This window comes from Gossypium hirsutum, chromosome A07 (genome assembly GCF_007990345.1).
Source record: "Gossypium hirsutum isolate 1008001.06 chromosome A07, Gossypium_hirsutum_v2.1, whole genome shotgun sequence".
Classification (NCBI taxonomy): domain Eukaryota; kingdom Viridiplantae; phylum Streptophyta; class Magnoliopsida; order Malvales; family Malvaceae; genus Gossypium; species Gossypium hirsutum.
The window spans coordinates 54,487,933-54,508,268 of record NC_053430.1 but is presented as its reverse complement, the minus strand read 5'-3'; the positions used below and the strand labels follow the sequence as shown (position 1 = coordinate 54,508,268).

Below are 20,336 nucleotides of genomic sequence, written 5' to 3'. Positions count from 1 at the left end.
ACACCGGCCCAAGGGGTTTGACACTCTAATTACAAACTCAGTAGACTCAACAGGTAAAGTCTTACTGAATACTAATGTCTCACACACATAAGAATGAGTAGAACCAGGATCAATCAATGCAATTACATTAGTATCATAAAGAGTGAATGTACCAGTGATGACATTTGGGGATGAAGCCTCCTCTCGTGCGCGAATAGCATAGGCTTTGGCAGGTGCACGAGCCTCAGATCTGATTGCTGTATCTTTAATTCCTCTCTAATCACCACTTGTATTACCCGCATTTCTAGATGGTCTACCCCGAGTTGCAGTATTACTCGATCTCGTGTTCTGCACTGGATTTTCTTCAACTAACCCTGGACAATTTTGAATATAATGATATGTCGATCCATATTTAAAACAAGCCCAATCATGCAATCTGCAACTATCGGGATGTCGTTTACCATAATGTTTACACTCGGGTTGATTTGATTTGACATTCCCTACACTAGCTACTGAGGTAGCTCTCGAGCTCATAAGTGGTCTACTCTGATCTCGTCTAGAATAACCCAAAGTGGCTTTGGGACGGCTGAAATCATCTCAGAACTTCTTTGGTGCCGATTGGAATGACTTACCGGATGTTCTTTTTCGTGCATCTCTAGCTTCAAAGTCAGGTTTTCTTTTCTCTTTCCCAAGCTCTTCAGCTTTGTGGGCTCGCTCAACCAGTACTACGAACTCTTTTATCTCAAGTATGCCAACTAATAATTTAATATCTTCATTCAGACCATCTTCAAATCTTTTGCACATTATAGCTTCGGTCGAAACACACTCTCAGGCATACCGACTGAGTCTCACAAATTTTCGCTCATACTCTGTCACGGTCATCCGACCCTGTTTCAGCTTCAAAAATTCTTTTTGCTTCTGATCAATAAATCTCTGGCTGATATACTTCTTATGAAACTCAGTCTGAAAGAATTCCAAGGTCACCCGTTCTTTCGAAACCACAGATACTAGGGTATTCCACCAGTGATATATTGTGTCTCGAAGTAATGATATGGCACATTTCAAACATTCATCTAGTGTACAGGACAACACATCAAACACACGGATAGTATTATCAAGCCAGAACTCAGCCCGCTTATCATCATCATCAGTAGCTTTAAACTCTTCAGCCCCGTGTTTTCTAATTTTATCAACAGGTGTTTTATATAATCTCAGTGGATCACTTACTTGAGGCATAGCAAGCATCGAAGATGGATTAGTCGGGGGTGGAGGTTGTTGTAAAGCCGGGTTAGTCCGGATATGTTGAGTAAACCAGTCATTGATCATTTGATAAAGGCTTGTTTAGCCTCATTTGAGAATTAGTCGGCCCTGTCCCTTGCGCGGGAGCAGGCGCTACACTCTCGACATCATCAGCTACAGCTATGTCGAGATCCATTTATTATATACAAAAACACATTTTCAAATGTCAGAAGTCATCACACTATCGCAGTATATAATATGACATGTATAGCTAAACTCACACATGCTACGTTAGTCCTAGAATCGACTAAACCGTAGCTCTGATACCAATAAAATGTAACACCCTCAGCCCATGTCCATCGCTGGACTAGGGTTAAGAGGCATTACTGAACAATTTACAGTTCATATAAACATGCACTATATATATATTACAAATCAAAATTTTAATCGCATCATAGCTTACAATTTAATCAAATATTAAGTCTAAATTAATTATGTTATTCACAACACAGCTCAAATAAACATAATCCAAAATGTGTCAAAATAATTTATACATATATAGAACATATAATACATTAATAACTTCACTACTAAATATTAAATTTATTTTAAAAAAAAGGTCATGCACATTCTTATACAAGCAACCACTCATCATTTACTTACACACAAAAGGTACATTCCATTATAAATAATTATATATATATCAACTCAAATAATTACACTACTCAAATAACTAACTAAAACTTACCAATAATATACCATTAGGAACTAAAACATTCTTATTCATATTTATTGATTTCGGTTAACTAACAAACCACATAGTCAAACATATTCTTTTTTCTTCACTCATTAATCATATGCCAAATACATCTCATATAAATGACATATATTTTAATTTGCTAAAGCGTTAGGTGATATAACATAATACACTTCCATTATTATTTAATAACCGATACATATGATCAATACCAATATATATATTCAATAGATTTTGTACAAGCATATATCTTTACCACATTATAACCCAAGGCATATTAATATATTCAAGAACCAAATTACCAATCAAGTAACTACCTTATTTTATTTTTAACATATGACCGAATATATTTAATAACTAAATTTAATTATTCAAGTTCAACTTCACATAAATATCTAAACTTAGATTGAACCACATTCAAATTATCCAAATATTCCGTATATATATACTTATAAAAGATAATACATTCATACCATTTCCAAGGTCATTAATCAATTTCAATACTCAAACACATATTATAATTGCCTTTCATCCATAGCACATAGCATGAAAATCAAAATAAGTTCAACCCATAATTTAATCAAAATCAAACTCAAGCATAATAATTAAGCCATTTTCAATGCATGAAACATCTACCATGAACACCATCTATTCATAATACTTATTACTTTAACTAAAATGAATTTAACCTACAATCAAGCATAATCAAATTATCAAAACCAAGCTCACTAAACATTATAATCAAGCACACATATGACCAAGCCTAAGCATAATTAACTAATTCACATATGCATACTTTATCTTAATATAAACACATCAAAACTAATTTAACATACTTATGACTGATTCTACCATACCACATACAAGGTCATGAACCAAAATTAATATACAATCACATAGCACAATTTATAATTATCCATAGCATACGACATTTTGACGAAAATAGACTCAAACCATAACTAAACCGAAACCAAAACCAAGCAAGGTAATTAAGCCATTTTTGCATGGCCAATATTCAAACATTTTCAAAATAACTAACCCTGAAGCCAATTTATAAATGCTATAATTTAAGTTTAGCTTATAAGGTACCAAAACAGTAGATAGTGTGATGAACTTGGCTGACAGTCCCTAAGCTTGTAGCTTAACTCCAAAATCTATAAAACAGAGTAAACATAACACACAGAGTAAGCTATCAAAGCTTAGAAAGTCATAAGCAAAAGAGTAACCTAATAATATCATCAATTTAATTAATTAAACCAAAGTATTTTATCAATATAAATATAGATCTAATCATATAAATTTCATATGATACAATTAAATATTCATTCATAAAAGTCACTTTGACCGAGTGCTCCCCTAGCCAAGTGAACTTATTATCATTAAAATTCCAAAGCTAAAAGGCCATTATTAACCTAGTTCACATACATATAAATGCACAAGCTCATATATTACAAAATAATTTTGATACACATATATTGGACTTGTAACCGAATACATATAATCATACATGCTATTAATTTAAACTCATTCCATTATTACTCACATGGATGAATATACTTATCTAACTCACATATAATTTTTAATTGCATTACACATAGTTTGTAGTAAGTACCAAATTATTCACTTACCATATTTTAAGTAACCAACAAACCAATTCGTACATGGCTATCTGACCTGTTTTACATGTTTGAACATAACTTATCTTTGCCTGATGAACCATTCGGAATTGGGTAGGATACTCGGATAATCACACAAATCGTACGATGCCAACGTCCCAAACGTGGTCTTACATGTAGTCACATATCGATGCCGCTGTCCTAGACAGGGTCTTACTCGTAAACGCATATCGGAATCACATATCGATGCCATAGTCTTACTCGCACACATATATCGGAATCCTATGTCATGACATATGTATCCTAACTATTCCTAAGGTTCATACGAGGCTCTCGGACGATGTAACTCGGTCAAAACGAATTCAAAAATGTAGTAATCAAGCTTTTTCATATTTAGTAATAACCAATATAAATTCTAACATTTCATAACAACATATAAATTTAACATTTAACTACCATTAAATACGTCAATTTGCTTATAAACTTACCTCGGACGATGTAAAATGGAACGGAGCGACTATTCAACAACTTTCATTTTCCCTCGATCCAAATCTGATTTCTTTTGTTCTTGATCTAAACATATTCAAATTAAGCTCATTCAAACATATTTTCATTCAATTTAGTCCAAAAACACATAAATTGGAAAATTACTATTTTACCCCTGACATTTACAATTTTTACAATTTAGTCCCTATTGCACAAAACACAAAATACAAAAAATTTCAGCATACCCACGACGAGCCGAATTTTACCCACGCTCAAAAAAATCCATATATTTCATTTATTTCACATTTTAGTCCCTTAAATTGTTATTTTTGCAATTTAGTCCTAATTACTCAAAATCATCAAAAACTCCAATACAAAACATGTTAATCTAAAACATATCTTTCATATTTCACTATCAAACAAAAAAAATCTCAAGCTCTCAACAATAGCACAACTCAAAATATTCATCAAAATAAAAAATTCAAACATGGGTTTTGTAGTACTCGAAGCAACGGTCTCAAAAACGTAGAAATTATCAAAAACTGAGTAAAAATGAACCTTGAATCAAGCTTGGAAGGTGGCCGAACCTTTGAAACTTTATTCTTCTCTTTCTTATTTAGCTATTCGATCATGGAAGAAAAATATAAACTACGGCTTGTTTATTTATGTTTTATTATATACATATTATTATATATTTACCATTATAACCTAAACAAATTTAATTAGAAAACATATATAACATGCCCATTACCGTCCACCTATAAAACCAATGGTTTATTTGCATTATAAATGCCTCCACTAATAAAGACAACAACAAATTTGCACTTTCACATTTAACCACCAACTTTTCCTTTTACGCGATTAAGTCATTTTATTTAATCGAACACGCAAATGATAAAATTAAATTATGAAAATTTCACAGATATTAATTCAAACATAATAAACAAAGAAAATAATTTTTAAATATTTTTCTGACTCAGAATTATGGTCCCGAAACCACCATTTTGATTAGGGTCTAAATTGGGTTGTTACAATAATACAATTGTAACACCGTATACCTGTAACCCATGCTAGGGAGGAGTACAAGGCATTATCTAACTTGATCTCATGCATTCAACCAATCTCAAGTCACTGAGACTTGATCCAACTTAAAACTATTTCAATATCTACTTTAAACTTCTTATTATGGACCTACGAGCCCCAAATCGATCATTGGAAACTATTCGAAACCATTCCGGGTCTTTAAATCAACCTTAAGAAGTTTGCCTTTAACTTGGGGCACACGCCCGTGTGACCATTTCAACATGGTCGTGCTGATGGCCCTTGTGGCTCACACGGCCTAGGCACCTAGGGACACGCCCATGTCCCTTAGCCGTGTGGAATTAATTTCTAATTCACACTTACAGGGGTTTTCACACGGCCGAACACACGCCCGTGTCAATAGCCCGTGTCCCTCACACGGCCACGACACACCCGTGTTCTAGCCCGTGTGCAAAAACATGGACATTCTATTTCTGATGTCAGAACAAGGCACACGCCTGTGTGCTTGGCCTTTTCCTCTACACGGCTGAGACACACGGCCGTGTCTCTACCTGTGTGTTTATTACCATGCATACTGACTTGAAATTTTTACGTGCAGGGGACACACGACCAGACCACACGTCCATGGGGCAAACCGTGTGTCACACATAGCCTAGACACACGCCCGTCTGGACAATATAAGGCTATTTACCAAGCCCCATTGCCACCCTTATCTACCTATTTTCATACAAATACCCACCAATACCAAAATGAGCACAATTTCTCTAATCCAAACAACCACATTAGACATTCATTCAACCATAATAATGCATCATTTATAACTTCAAATTGAATGTTAGCCATCATTCAAAGCTTAATACAATTTGAAGGGTATCCACTCCCAAGCCAACACATTTGGCCAATACTCAAAAATAAAAAATAATAAAGTCTTAGTCCTATACATGCCATGTTCAAAAATATAAACCCAACTATACCAAAAGCTTTGGTCGATAGTGTGATCGATTTCTCTGACTTCTGGAATCCTTGAGCTAGTTAGGCGGCACTGTAAGGAAATGAAAAGGAAAGGGAGTAAGCATAAAAGCTTAGTAAGTTGCATATAAGTAAGTACACAACAACATTTTATCAATGATCCACATGCTCATGATACCAAGGTAGGCATAGGCATAACTTACTTATTACCATCCATACTAGTCACATATTGTTCAATGATTTCATACGTACCAATTAGGTACCTGTACCACTGACAACACAGTTGTACTTTCTTCATTAACTTAAGAACATAACATTCACCGTTGAACCATTTGGAACACTACAGGATATTCATTATGCCTCAAATGTAGGTAAAGTGTCGATGCCATGTCCCAGACATGGTCTTACACTGGCTCACATCTCAAGTCGATGCCATGTCCTAGACATGGTCTTACATTGGCTCACATCTCAAATCGAAGCCATGTCCCAAACATGGTCATACACTGACTCACATCTCAAGTCGATGCCATGTCCCAGACATGGTCTTACACTGACTATCATCTCGTAGCCGATGCATGTCCCAAAACATGTCTTACACTGGCTTATGATACATGATATTCGTGACAGGTTTTAAATATTTATAATGAATCATTCTTGAAACTAACTATTCTCACGATGAAGGCAAGTGTACCTATCGAACAGTAGTATAGCTCTAGCAAGACCGGATTATCGAACCCAAAGAAACTAAAAGTACTAGTATTAACTTTCTTTTTATTATCTAGCCTAAAAATAATGGGGTTTGTTTTAACTAACTAATTAACTAAACTAAGAATTCACAGAAAATAGAATTGGGGAATTACTTTTGGAAAAAAATTTAAATTAAGACAATACCTAAGGAAAAATCCACCAAGACTTCACTTGTTATTTGACTTTGAATCAGACGATTTATTCATTTGACTTGATCCGTAGAAATCCTTAAGTTATATTATTATCCCTCTGGAGACTAACAACGTCTAACCCTAGGTTGAATAATTGAAATATCTTTCTAATTAACTCCTTAGGGTTGCATTAACTCGATCTATGGATCCCCTTATTAGGTTTCACCCTAATCTGGCAAAATCTTGTCACCCTATCTCTAGGCGCGCAATCAAGTCCGCTTAATTATGACCAATGTACTCTTAGACAGGGTCTATTCCTCCTCTGAATAAGAGCTTAACTTGAATCAATATCCTGGAATATCAAAACAAGAATTAAGAACACATAACTAAGAACAAGTCAAATATTTATCATACAATTCAGATAATAATAACAAGATCTATCTTAGGTTTCATTCCCCTTAGGTATTTAGGGGTTTTAGTTTATAACTAAAAAGGTAAACATCTCAGAAGAATAATGAATACAAAACATAAAGAAAAACCCAAAACTCCCGAAGGGAAATTGAGGGGAGATCTTCAGTCTTGATGATGAATCCGGCTTCTAAGATGGATCAATCGGCTTTCCTTGAGCAGTTCCCTACTTCCTCCTCTGTGGCTTTTCCTCATCTAGGGTGTATTTATAGGCTTTAGAATGCCTAAGAACCCTCAAAATTGGCCTTTTTCGAATTGGACTCAATTTGGGCTCGACAGGGACACGCCCGTGTATGATTACTTCAGGCCGTGATCAAGCCTATTAAATAGGCATGGGCGTGTGGACCACCCGTGTGAGTCGTGCTTCGATTCTGCCAAATTGACACGGCCGTGTGGTCTATCCGTGTGAGGAGGTCCAGGCCGTGTTGATTTCGTACATTGGCCCATTTTCTCCGTTTTTGGCCCGTTTCTTGTTCCTTTCACTTTGCTATGCTCACCTAAGTATAAAATATGAAATTAAGGCATTAGAAGCATCAAATTCACCAATTTTAAAGAAATATCATCCATAAAATGTTCTAAGCATGGGATAGAAATATGTACAAATTACGGTTTATCAGCTTATGTCTCGAGCTCGATGCATGTCCCAAACTTGTCTTACACTAACTCTCGTCTCAATGCCGATGCCATGTCCCAGACATGGTCTTACACTGGCTCTCATAATGTGGCTGATGCATGTCCTGACTTGTCTTACACTAGTCAACAACAACCCATATGTCATGGCATGAACATCCGATTTATTTCCTAGATTCAAACAGGAATTGTACTATCTCTATTATCATCATACCATCTCAATTCCACAATCAAGCAATTCATGCTATATTAATTAAAATACAATTCAACACATACATTAGTACTGTAATTGTATTATTTACATACAACTTACCTCGGATTACAAAACGTATACGACTAGTCAGTTTAGTCGATTTGCTTAGCTTTTCCCCAGTCTAGGTTCGGATTTGACAATTCTTGATCTAGAATAGCAAAATGCACTCATTTAATCACTAAATAAAATTAAGCAACTAAAAATTCACATCTTCAGTAAAATGACCATTTTGCCCCTAGAATTTGGCAAAATGACCATTTTACCCCTATGCTCGAAAATTGATTTTTATCAAATTTATTCGCATCTTAGGCCTAGCTGAACTCTTTTTACTCTTATAGCAACCCCAAATTCTCTCTATTTCACACATTTATCACTTATTTTGCAACTTATGCAAAATAGTCCCTTTAAGTGTTTTCATGCTAGCACCTTTCTCAAATGTTGTCTATTACACAACTAAGACTCATATTCTTCCATAAAATTTTAGAAAACACCTTAAATTTTCTGATGGAAAAACCTTAAACTATCAACCATTTTGCAAAATAGACCCCTCATTTGAAAGCTCAAGCTTCAAGGGTCTCAAAAATACAATAATCATCAACAAAGGACATGGAAATCACTTACTTGTGAGTGCTTCAAGTTTCTGAAATTTTTGAAGCTTAAAACCCCTAAGAATGGCTGAAAAATCGGTGGAGTAGAAACTATGAAAAAGATGATATCTTTTTCTTTCTTTATTTTATTCACTTAGGTCATCATATTACCTAACATTGACTTTTCAACACACTTGTTTCCTATGGCCGGCCAAGCCAAGATTTAGGGGTCTAATTTCCCTATAAAATCCCCCAATTTTTCTCTAGCTAATTGACACCTTTGGCTATCAATTTAGGACTTTCACATTTATGCGATTTAGTCCTTTTTCGAAATTGGGCTCACAAACGTCAAAATTAGCTCACCAAAATTTTCATGTACTGTTATAAACATGCTATGACTCCAAAGTAATAATAAAATGATTTCTCTAAATTTGGATTTGTGGTCCCGAGACCACTATTCTGACTAGCCCCAAAATCGGGCTGTTACAACAATGATTTATGACCTGATGAACGACTTACGGATACGAGTACACAAGTAATCCAACCGAAACACGCCAATCAATCATAAGAGCTAAACCACTGAATAAAACGCCAAATGCTCATAAGAGATAATCCATCCAATAACATGCCAAATGCTCATAAGAGCTAATCCACCTGATAACACGCCAAATGCTCATAAGAGCTAATCCACTTCATAACATGCCAAATGCTCATAAGAGTTAACCTACCCGATATCACACCAAATCAGGGAGTATAATGTGAGTGTTCGCAACAAATGCTGAACTTCGATATACTCAGGAATATATTTATCACACGACATCAATCTTCACTTCAACTTCCCCCCTGTAACACGCCGATATTCAGTCATACTCTATCTCTCGTTCATCCGGTCTAAGTACTAAAATTTAATAACATTTTCTCAACATCATTATAACCTCAATTAAACAATTAAAATAAACTATTTCACATTATATCATCAAACCATTCATATAAATATCAAATTATAAACAGCGAACTTACCTCGACTGACTTTAATAGTTGTAGTAGTTTAGGGACTATTTCGTAATTTTTCCTTTTCCACGTAAATCAACATTGTCTTGATCTAAAATATAAAATTATAAATTATTAGCTTACATTTAATATTCCAATTTACTTTACATTTATACCCTTTTATTTTTTAAATTACACAATTGCCCTAACTTTTACAATTTTTGCAATTTAGTCCCTTAAACCGAAAATCATCGAAATAACCATTTTCTCAAGTCAAAAGTTTCATTCGAATATTCAAGGCTTCTAAAAATTCCACAAAACACCTCTTATTCACCAATAAACCATGTAATTTTAACATTTTAACAATTTAATCCTTTAATAAAAAACTAATTAAAATCACTTCACAAAACAACCAAAAATCACAATCAAAACTTCAATCACATAATTATCATCACAAACAACCAAGATTCATCAATGGTAACTTCTAAAGTTTTTAATAGATTCAAAAACGAAGGATGGGCTAGTTGGACCTAGTCGCAACGATCTTAAAAACATAAAAATTACAAGAAATGGGTACAAAAATCACTAACATGCAACGAATTAAACTTGGCCGATTCTCTGAGCATAAGCAACCATGGACATCAGTTTTTGCATGAAGAATTTAGGAAAAAGATGATAATTTCATGTTTTATTTTTTTAATTAATACTATTTACCTTTTTAACCATTAAAAACAATAAAAATTACTTTAAATGCCACATAGACTATCCACTTAATTAATATAAGATCTATTTTCCTTATTGGCCCTCTCACATTTAATAATTAAGCCATTTGATCATCTAATTGCAATAATGAAAAAATTTCTTAACTAAATTTAACTACGACCCTAATGACTCCATAAATATTTTATAAATAATATTTACGAGTCGACACGACAGAAATTTGTGGTCCCAAAACCATTATTTTATCACTATTGAAAAACGAGCTGTTACACTTTCACAATAACTAGAGGTGGTAATATTTCAATTATGTCCACCTTTGCTTTATCCACTTCAATTCCATTTTTAAAAATTTTATATCCTAAGAAAATTCCCTCCTTAAATGTAAAATGACATTTCTCCTAGTTAAGGACAAGATTCATCTTCTCGCATCTTTTTAGTACCTTAGCCAAATTACTGAAAAACATCATAAGTGTTACCAGAAATAGAAAAATCATCCATGAAAACCTTAATTAAAGTTTCTACCATGTCAGTGAAAATTGCCATCATTCATTACTGAAATGTGGTAAGTCCATTATAAAAGCCGAAAGACATTCACCTAAAAGAAAATTACTATACGGGTAAGTAAAAGTAGTTTTATGTTGGTCTTCCGAGGTACAACTATTTGGTTGTATCTCGAATATCCATCTAAAAGGAAGTAAAATTCGTTACCTGTCGGTCGATCTAACATCTTATCCATAAAAGGTAATGAAAAATGATCATTATGAGTGACTTTGTTCAATTTTCTGTAGTCAATACAGATTTTCCAACCTGTGATAGTTTTCATTGGGATTAACTCGTTACGTTCATTCTCGAAAATCATGATTCCACATTTATTTGGTACACATTGTACCAGACTGACCCAAGAACTATCTAATATGGGATAGATAATTCCCGCATCTAACCATTTAATCAATTTCTTCCGTATTGCTTCTTTCATGATAGGATAAAGTCTCCTTAGATTTCTTGTAAAAACATTAGCCCCGCTCAGTTCATAATGACAATATTTTGACCTTTTTTTAATTCCATGGATTATTCTCATTATGCACATAAATGAGGAGCCGTATGAGGTGAAAATCTCATGTACGATTTTGGAACGGAGAATTCTTTGAATCGAATTAAATTATTAAAATAATATAAAACTTGATTACGAGGTTTAATTTCGAAATAGTGAGTTTTAATTGAGTTAGGACCTAATTGGAAAAGTGATAAAATAAAATATTAATAGTAAGTCCTGACTATGTGTAGTAATATATATATGAACTAAAATAGGGGAGTATTAAAAAAACTATAATTGTAACAACCCATTTTTGGTAAAATCGAAACAATAGTTTCGGGACTACAAATCTGATTTCGGAAGAAAAATTAGTTTTATATTAATTTATGGTATATAGTATGATAGTAATGTCGTATAAAAATTTTGTAAAGAAATTTTACCGATTACATGTTTAATTTGATAAAGGACCAAATTGCACAAAGTGCAAAAGTTGAGTTCTAATAGCTAAAGGGATTAAATAGCTATAGAACTTTAAAGTGGAAGCTCTTATGTGGTAAATTGACCATTTAAAAATGCTTAATGCTTAAGGATAATGATTCATCCATGAAAAATAAAATAAAGAAAAGGATGAAATTGGAAGGTGAAAAAAATAAAAGATGATAATTAATAAAATAATGAAAATATCATCTTTTTCATCATCTTTCCCAAATTATTTCCAAGGAAACCCTAGCTAAGAGAAAGTAGCTCAAGCAAGCTTATTTTGATCAATTAGGTATGTTATCTTGTCCTGTTTTTAATGATTTTTATATTTTCAAGATCGTAATAGCTTAATCTAGCTATCTCAGGGGTTAATTTGTAAAGTGATCAAAGAACTAGAGTTTTTCCAGGGATGAACATAGATGAATTATGAATTTTTATGGTAGAAAATGAAAGGTGGTTGATAGATAAACAACTTTTGTAAAGGGAATTTTGATGAAATTATGATTTAGTGTAACACCCTACACCCATACCCTTCGTCGGGACGAAATACGAGGCATTACCTAACTTTAAACTCATGCTTGCAAACATTTCTGAGTCACCACAACTCTGCTCAAATTGAAACTTTTTTTAATTTCTACTTTAAACTTCTTATCATGGGCTTATGAGCCCCAAATCAACCATGGGAAACTATTCGGGATCATCCCGGGCCCTTAAGCCACCTATAGTAAATTTATATTTGAAATAGGGCACACGCCTGTGTGGAAGGGCAACACGCCCGTGTGGCCATTTCAACATGGTCATGTCGATGGCCCATGTGGCTCACACGGCCTAAGCAATACAAGGACACCCTCGTGCCCTCCACCCCTGTGGAATTAATTCTAAATGCACACCTACAGGGGTTTTCACACGGCCTGGCACACACCCGTGTCCTTGGCCCGTGTCCTTCACACGGCCATGACACGCCCGTGTCCTAGCCCGTGTGTAAAAACCTGGACATTCTGTTTCTGATGTCAGCAACCCAAAAATGTCACACAGCCAAGGCACAAGCTCGTGTGCTAGGCCGTGTCCTTCACACGGCTGAGACACACGGTTGTGTCTCTGCCCGTGTGTTTACTACCATGCATACTGACTTAAAAATTTTACGTGCAGGGGACACACGTCCAGACCACATGCCTATAAGGCAAACTGTGTGTCACACACGGCCTAGACACACACCCGTGTGTCACCCCTGTGGACAATATAAGGCTATTTACCAAGCCTCTTAGCCGCCTTTATTTACACAACCTGCACAGTGACAACCAAAACCAATCCAAGACTATCTCATGCAACCAAATCAGCCACAATAAACAACATTCCATTTGTGCATTTTACTCATCCGTGAACATAACATCTTTGCATATAAATCAAAATGAATATTAGCCATCATTCAAGGCTTAATATAAAATGAAGGGTTTCCAACCCAAGCCAACACATTTGGCTAGTTCTTAATGACACAAAAATAGTGAAGTCTAAGCCCTATACATGCCATATTAAAAAATACAAATCAAAGTATACTGAATGCTTCGATTGATAGTGTGATCGATATCTCTGACTTCTGTTGATCCTTGAGCCAGATAGGCGGCACTATAAGAAAATGGAAAATGAGAGAGAGTAAGCATAAAGCTTAGTAAGTTGCACATAAATGAATATACAACATAACTTTACCATTCATCAACAAGTATCATAATACACAAGTGGTATAAGAAAAACTTACTCATCAATATTCAATACACCTCATATAGCATATATTGAGCTCACATTTCATACATACCATATAGGTACCTGTACCACTCACAACTCGGTTATACTTTTCTTGTTAACTTGAAATCATACTTTCACCGTTGAACTATTTGGAGCAATATCGGATACTTATTTAGCCTCAAACATGGGGTCAGGTGCTGATGCCATGTCCCAGACATGGTCTTACACTGACACATCTCGTAGCCGATGCATGTCCCAGACATGTCTTACACTAGCACTCGTCTCAATGCCTATGCCATGTCCCAAACATGGTCTTACACTGGCTCACACCAGTGACCCAAACGTCATGGCATGAATATCTGATTTAATTCCTAAGGTTCAACAGGGAATTCTACTATCTCTATTCTCATCACATTTTCTCATTTCCACAATCAAGCAATTTATGCTATAATAATTTCAATACAATTCAAATACATATATTATTAATGTAGTTGTACTATTTACATACAACTTACCTTGAATTACAAAATGTGGCGACTAGTCGATTTAATCGATCTTCTTGGCTTTCGCCCGATTTAATTTCAGATTTAGTGATTCTTGATCTATAATCGTAAAATTCACTTATTTAGTCACTAAATAAAATTTAGCAATCGAAAATTCATATCTTTGGTAAAATGACCATTTTACCCTTATGCTCAAAAATCAATTTTTATCGAATTTTTTCGTATCTTAAGCCTAGACGAACCCTTTTTACTCTTATAGCAACTCCAAATTCCTAGTATTTCACATACTTAACACCTATTTTACAACTTATGCAATATAGTCCTTTTAGGTGTTTTCATGCTAACACCTTTCACAAAAGTTGTTCATAACACACCCAAGACTTATTTTATTCCATAAAAACTCAGCAAATATTACAAAATATTTCATGGCAAAACCCTACACTCTTGATTATTTTGCAAAATAGTACCCTCATTTGAAAGCCCATGTTTCAAAGGTCTCAAAAGTACAAAAATATTCAAGAAAATCTATTAAAACCACTTACTTGAGAAGACTTAAAGTTGCTAAAATTTCAAGCTCTTAAAACCCCGTTTCTTTGCTAAAAATTTTGGTCAAAAGAAAGGATAGAGAAAAGAAAATGATAGCTAGGCTTTTTGGCATCATTATAGTACACCTTATGTCATCAACATTACCTAATGTTGACTTTACCACACTTTCATCTCTCATGGCCGGCCAAGCTATCAAAATAGGGTCTAATTTCCCTTTAAAGCCTCCAATATTTTTTCTCTATGTATTTGACACTTTTAGCTATCAATTTAGGACTTTTGCATTTTATGCGATTTAGTCCTTTTCATCAATTGAGCTCACAAACGTCAAAATTTAACTCACCAAATTTTTCATACACTAATATAAACATGAAATGACTCTAACATAATAATAAAATAATTTATCAACTCTAAATTTGTGGTCCCGAGACCATTATTCTGACTAGGCCCTAAATCAGGCTGTTACATTTTGGGACTAAATTGAAAAGGTTAAAATTCATGGAAATAATTCTAAATTTTATGAAATACATGGGCTATAAATTTTACATGTAAAAATTGGCTAGGCTTGGAATAAGGATTAAATTGCATAAATTTCATTTTTCGAGCCTAGGGACGAAATCGCCATTAATTAAAAGTTTAGGGGAAAAATAGTAATTTTTCCTAAGATGTGAATTGAATTGAAATGAACATGAATTAATGTTAAATTCATTCATATAGATTTAGATAGACTAAATTCAGAATTAGAACGAGGAAAAGAGAAAATGTTGGATTAGTAGATTTTATGTATACGAACATTTATCGAGGTAAGTTCGTGCAACTAAATTGTGTATATTTATATTCTTAAATTAAATGTTGTGTATGTGAATTGTATAAATGTCAAATATATGAAATTGGTTACATATTTGACAAAGCCCGATAAATATTAAATCCGATTTGAATAATAGAATTTGATGGATACAGGATTTCGCGATTGGTTGTGGTCCTACATGTGTTGCGGACACACCACGGCTCCTACGAGCATCCAGTTATAAGCCCTATTGAGCTTTTTGTTATATGATTCCTGCGAGCATCCTGATCGGTAGTGATTTTGCATGTGCTATGGTCTACCGCAGCTATTTGTTAGCGTCCTATTATATGATCGGTTGTGATCCTGCATATATTGTGGAGACAAACACACCTCTTTGTGAGCGTCCTGATATGGCTCGCTTGAACGTCCCGATATATGGTTATCTGAAGCTCCTGATTAAAATCTCTTCGTGAGCTTCCTGATTAAAAGTTCTTTGTGAACTTCCTGATTATGGTTCTTATAAGATTCCTGTTATATAGCCTGGATAAGCTTCCTGATAGGCTTTTTGTGAGTTTCCCGATTAATGGCTCTTTTTGAGCTTCCTGTTATATAGCTTGAGAGAGGATTTCTCAATTATGTACTTTAAAGAGCACTCTTGAACATGAATTGGCAGATTTTTTATTTGTACACTTCGAGTGTACTACCTATGTATCCATCGATGTTTTCAATGATTCAACGGGCAAAATCTTGACATGAGAAAATATGAACATGAAATGAATTAATACATGTATCTGCCTGAAATACATGAAAATGATAATACATGATATATGGAAATACGAGATGATAATTTATGAGCATGGAATTTGTTTGATGAATATGTTCATCCATGATTATAGATTTGTACACCTTGAGTGTATTACCCGTGTGACACTAACATTTCAAATGATTTAATGAGAAAAGTTCTGACATGAAATAATCTGAACGGTAGACGAATTATTATGAAAATGTATTTGAAATACAAGGATATGATTTGAATATGTTATATAAATACATGATGTGGAAAGGATATTTACATGGAAATCTAATTATTATTGAGCCTATATATGTTTCTTGATATTTATACAAAATATATGACTAATAAGCCTTGTATATTTATATTGAATTTAAATGAGTGGTAAGTTAATTACCATGTTATACGAACTTACTAAGCATTTTATGCTTACTTTGTTTTATTTTCCCCTGTTCTTTAGTAATTCGGAGGTTCGTTGGATTGAAAGCTTGGCAGAGATCACTCACACTATCCATCAGCCCATTTTGGTATATATGGTAAATCAATTATGGTTATAATGCAATGTATAGGCTAATTGGACAATATCGGTATGTAAATGCTTTAACTGTAACTAGCCATTAGAATGAATTGGGATGGATATGTTTGGTATGTGTTTGAAATGGTTGATTGATAGTGTAACGCCTCAAATTTGGGCCTAGGAGAAATGGGCTTCGCGTATAAGAGGAATTGGAATCTAGTTGTGCAAGTGAATGACACAATTGCATATTTGGTGTGGTGGTTAAGTGAATTGGTTGTGTTTGGGGATGTCTGAGAAGTCCTGGGTTCAAATCTAGGCTTTAGCAAAATTTTGGATTTAAGTGAATAAAACTTGGATGCTTGGAAGTAGGTCTTTTAAAATATTGTGTTAAATAAATGACATAAGAAAGCAAGCGGTCTAGTGGTTGTGGCGTCATTAAGGTTGTAAGGAAGACTGGGTTCAAGTCTTGGCTCTTGCAATTTATTTTAGTTTTTATCTTAAGTGAACCTGGGCGTTAGCACATATGTCTTATAGCTAATTGAGGATAAAATGGGACACAAAGAGCCTTGTGGCTTGGTGGAAAGTGGCGTGTGGAGCATCTGAGAGGGCTTGGGTTCGAAACCCATGGCAGGCAAGGGATGATTATTTTGCTACTTGGAACGACAAGAGTTTGAAGTGGATTCAAACTCTATTGTGTGAGAGTTTGAACTGGTATTAGGAGTGGATCATGGAGGGATAAAGGGAGAATTATGTGGACAAAATCGTGGAGTTTGATTGGGGGGAGGAGTTGGCCGAATTTGGGAGTCTATGGGTGCCTATTCGGTCATGGACTTAGTGCCAAATGGGATTCAGTCATTTTAGTTTCGACATTTTCTCCTTCTCTTCTTTTGGTTCTGTGCAATTTTGGTAGCTGAGGTGTTTTTGACCATTTGGGCTCTTTTGCTTTTATCAAAATTTTTCTTTAGGTTACACTTTTGTTACCTTGCCAAAACCTCTATTCTCAACTTCTTTACTTCCGCTTTTTGCCAAAGCACACTGTTCTTTCTCTCTATTCTTTTCTCTGCAGGGATAAATATACCTTTCACTTTCTCCTTCCCATTGTTCTATCGGCTTGCCTTTCTATAGCCGAACCTTCCCTGCTTCATTCTTGAGAATTTCTATTGATCATCTCCCTTCTTCCTCCCTTGTCCCAATCTAGGCCGAATATTGCACTCTTGTGGCGTGGTAGTGCTTTGGCTGATTCTTCTTTCCTTCCCCTCTGTTTTCAATTGCTTCCATACTCTGCTGTTGGTATATTGATTTGAAATCTGCAAGTGATCCTAACAAAAGGGTAGGTGTTCATATTTCTTTTCCTTTCGTTAAAAACTGTTCTTTCTTACTCTGTTTCTTAAAGCTGAATGCCCTCCTTCTTATTCTTCAGTTGCTATTTGGTTGATCCCTTCCTCAAGATATGTGGTTCGTTGGGTCTCTAGGTTCCTCAAGGTGTGAAGAAGTGCAAGGGCTGCTCGAGTCATCAAACCCTTTTTCGAATTAATCGAATAAGGTAAGAACGCTACCTTACTTTTGGGTTAGGCTGAATATGCCTTTGATTCTGTAAGACTAATATTTGTGAATTTTGGCCACATTTATGATCAATCTCGATTATTAAGATCTGTGTTCGTAATGCAGATTTTTGGTAACAAAGGTGTGGTCGGTTTTAGCCAAGTGATCTTAAGGCAGTAAGCCATACACTTTCGTTCAAGGTAAGGGGTGATTGTCAATTTGGGTTAAGTGTTTATGAACACTATTGATAGTAGGACTAACTGTAAGCCTTGAATGAATGTAGGCTTGGGTGCGACGGACTACTTACTCGGCTTTGTAAAGAGGTGTGTAATTGTACACCGTAAACCATTACTATCAAAAGCCGGAAAAGCTATGTATTCACACCTCTGTTGAATTGCGAATCGGTGAAAGCCGGAAAGCTGAAACTTCGGCATTTGCGGCCTCGCGAGCGAGCGATCTCTCGTGGGGTAAACCAAGCCCACCAATCACGGGTGATAGGTTATAGAGGCCTCTATGAGCGTTTTCATGGGCTTGGGCCATTATGGGCCTCGTCGGGCCAGAGTGGGCTATGCGGGTCCAATTGGCCCGTGGGCCCCACACGGGTAAAATCCACGGAAGTGGCAATTAACTGATTGGGCTATGGAATCCTCATAGTCATGAATGAGTATGGGCTAAATGGGCCACACGAGCATGTGGGCCACTTGGGCCGAGTAATGGGCTTTGGGCCCATTTACACCGTTTTGGCCATATTGGTCACCTGAGTCATTTGAAGCGATGGTAAACCTTCTGAGAGGTTGTTATCTATGCTGAGACCTCAAAATTAGTGAAATGACCAAAATATCCCTAAAGGGGTAAAATTACTATTTTACTCGTAATGGATAGAAATGATCATAATCCCTTATAGGGTAAAATGACTGTAATGCCCTTGTAGGGTAAAATGATAAGTATGCCCTTATGTGTCATATGACTGATGTGCTTATGATTTTACATATATGATTGTATTGAGTATGAATTTGCATACACGTAATATTTATGACCTGACATACTGCATGGGGTTGGGATTTTGATATGGAGGAAGTACTGTACTGGTGACTATGTCACATTCATTGATACTGGTGGCTATGCCACAATTACTGATACTGGTGCCTTTGCCACATTCAATGTTTCTGGCAGCTATCCTGCATTATTATTACTGGTAGCGTTGCTGCGATATTGATGTGCTGGCTGGGTGGGTCGATTTATATCCCCGCATGGTGTGTTGGTTGGTACGAGTGGTGTGCTGGATGGATTTAGGAGGGATGCATAATTGCATTACACTGTACTGATACTGTATTGGGCTTGGGCCCATACTGTTTCTGTATAGGGCTAAGGCCTAGACTGTTACTGCATGCTGTTTACTGTCTGACTGATAAGGGATTACACACTGAGTTTTCATAAACTCACCCTTTCTTTCAGTGCAGGTAATCCCCAGCCTTAGACGATTTGGTGCTACGAGGGACTCGAAGGTGGCCACACGATTGCTGATGTTCTACTTTTGACTTTATTTATTTAGATTTTGTTTGGGTATTAATTTATGTAATAATGCCATTTGAGGTTTTAACTTTTATTTGGGCTTTGATTTCTTACCCTAACTGTTAGACTAGGAAAAGATGAGTTTTCAAAATAATAATTGTTTTCAAGGAAAACAAGCATTTTAAACTTCAAAGTTTTTAAAAGCTTCCAATATTTTATTCAGTTTAAGGAATCAACGTTGATAAATATGGCAATTGTTTTGACAAATTGATTTCA

The 20,336-nt window shown here is 35.2% G+C and overlaps 1 protein-coding gene across 1 annotated transcript in view; it reads right to left on the bottom strand.

Annotated features, from left to right (window-relative positions):
- Window positions 1–20,336, bottom strand: part of LOC107956318 (uncharacterized) — a 43,301-nt gene that overhangs the window by 14,465 nt on the left and 8,500 nt on the right. The window lies entirely within an intron of this gene.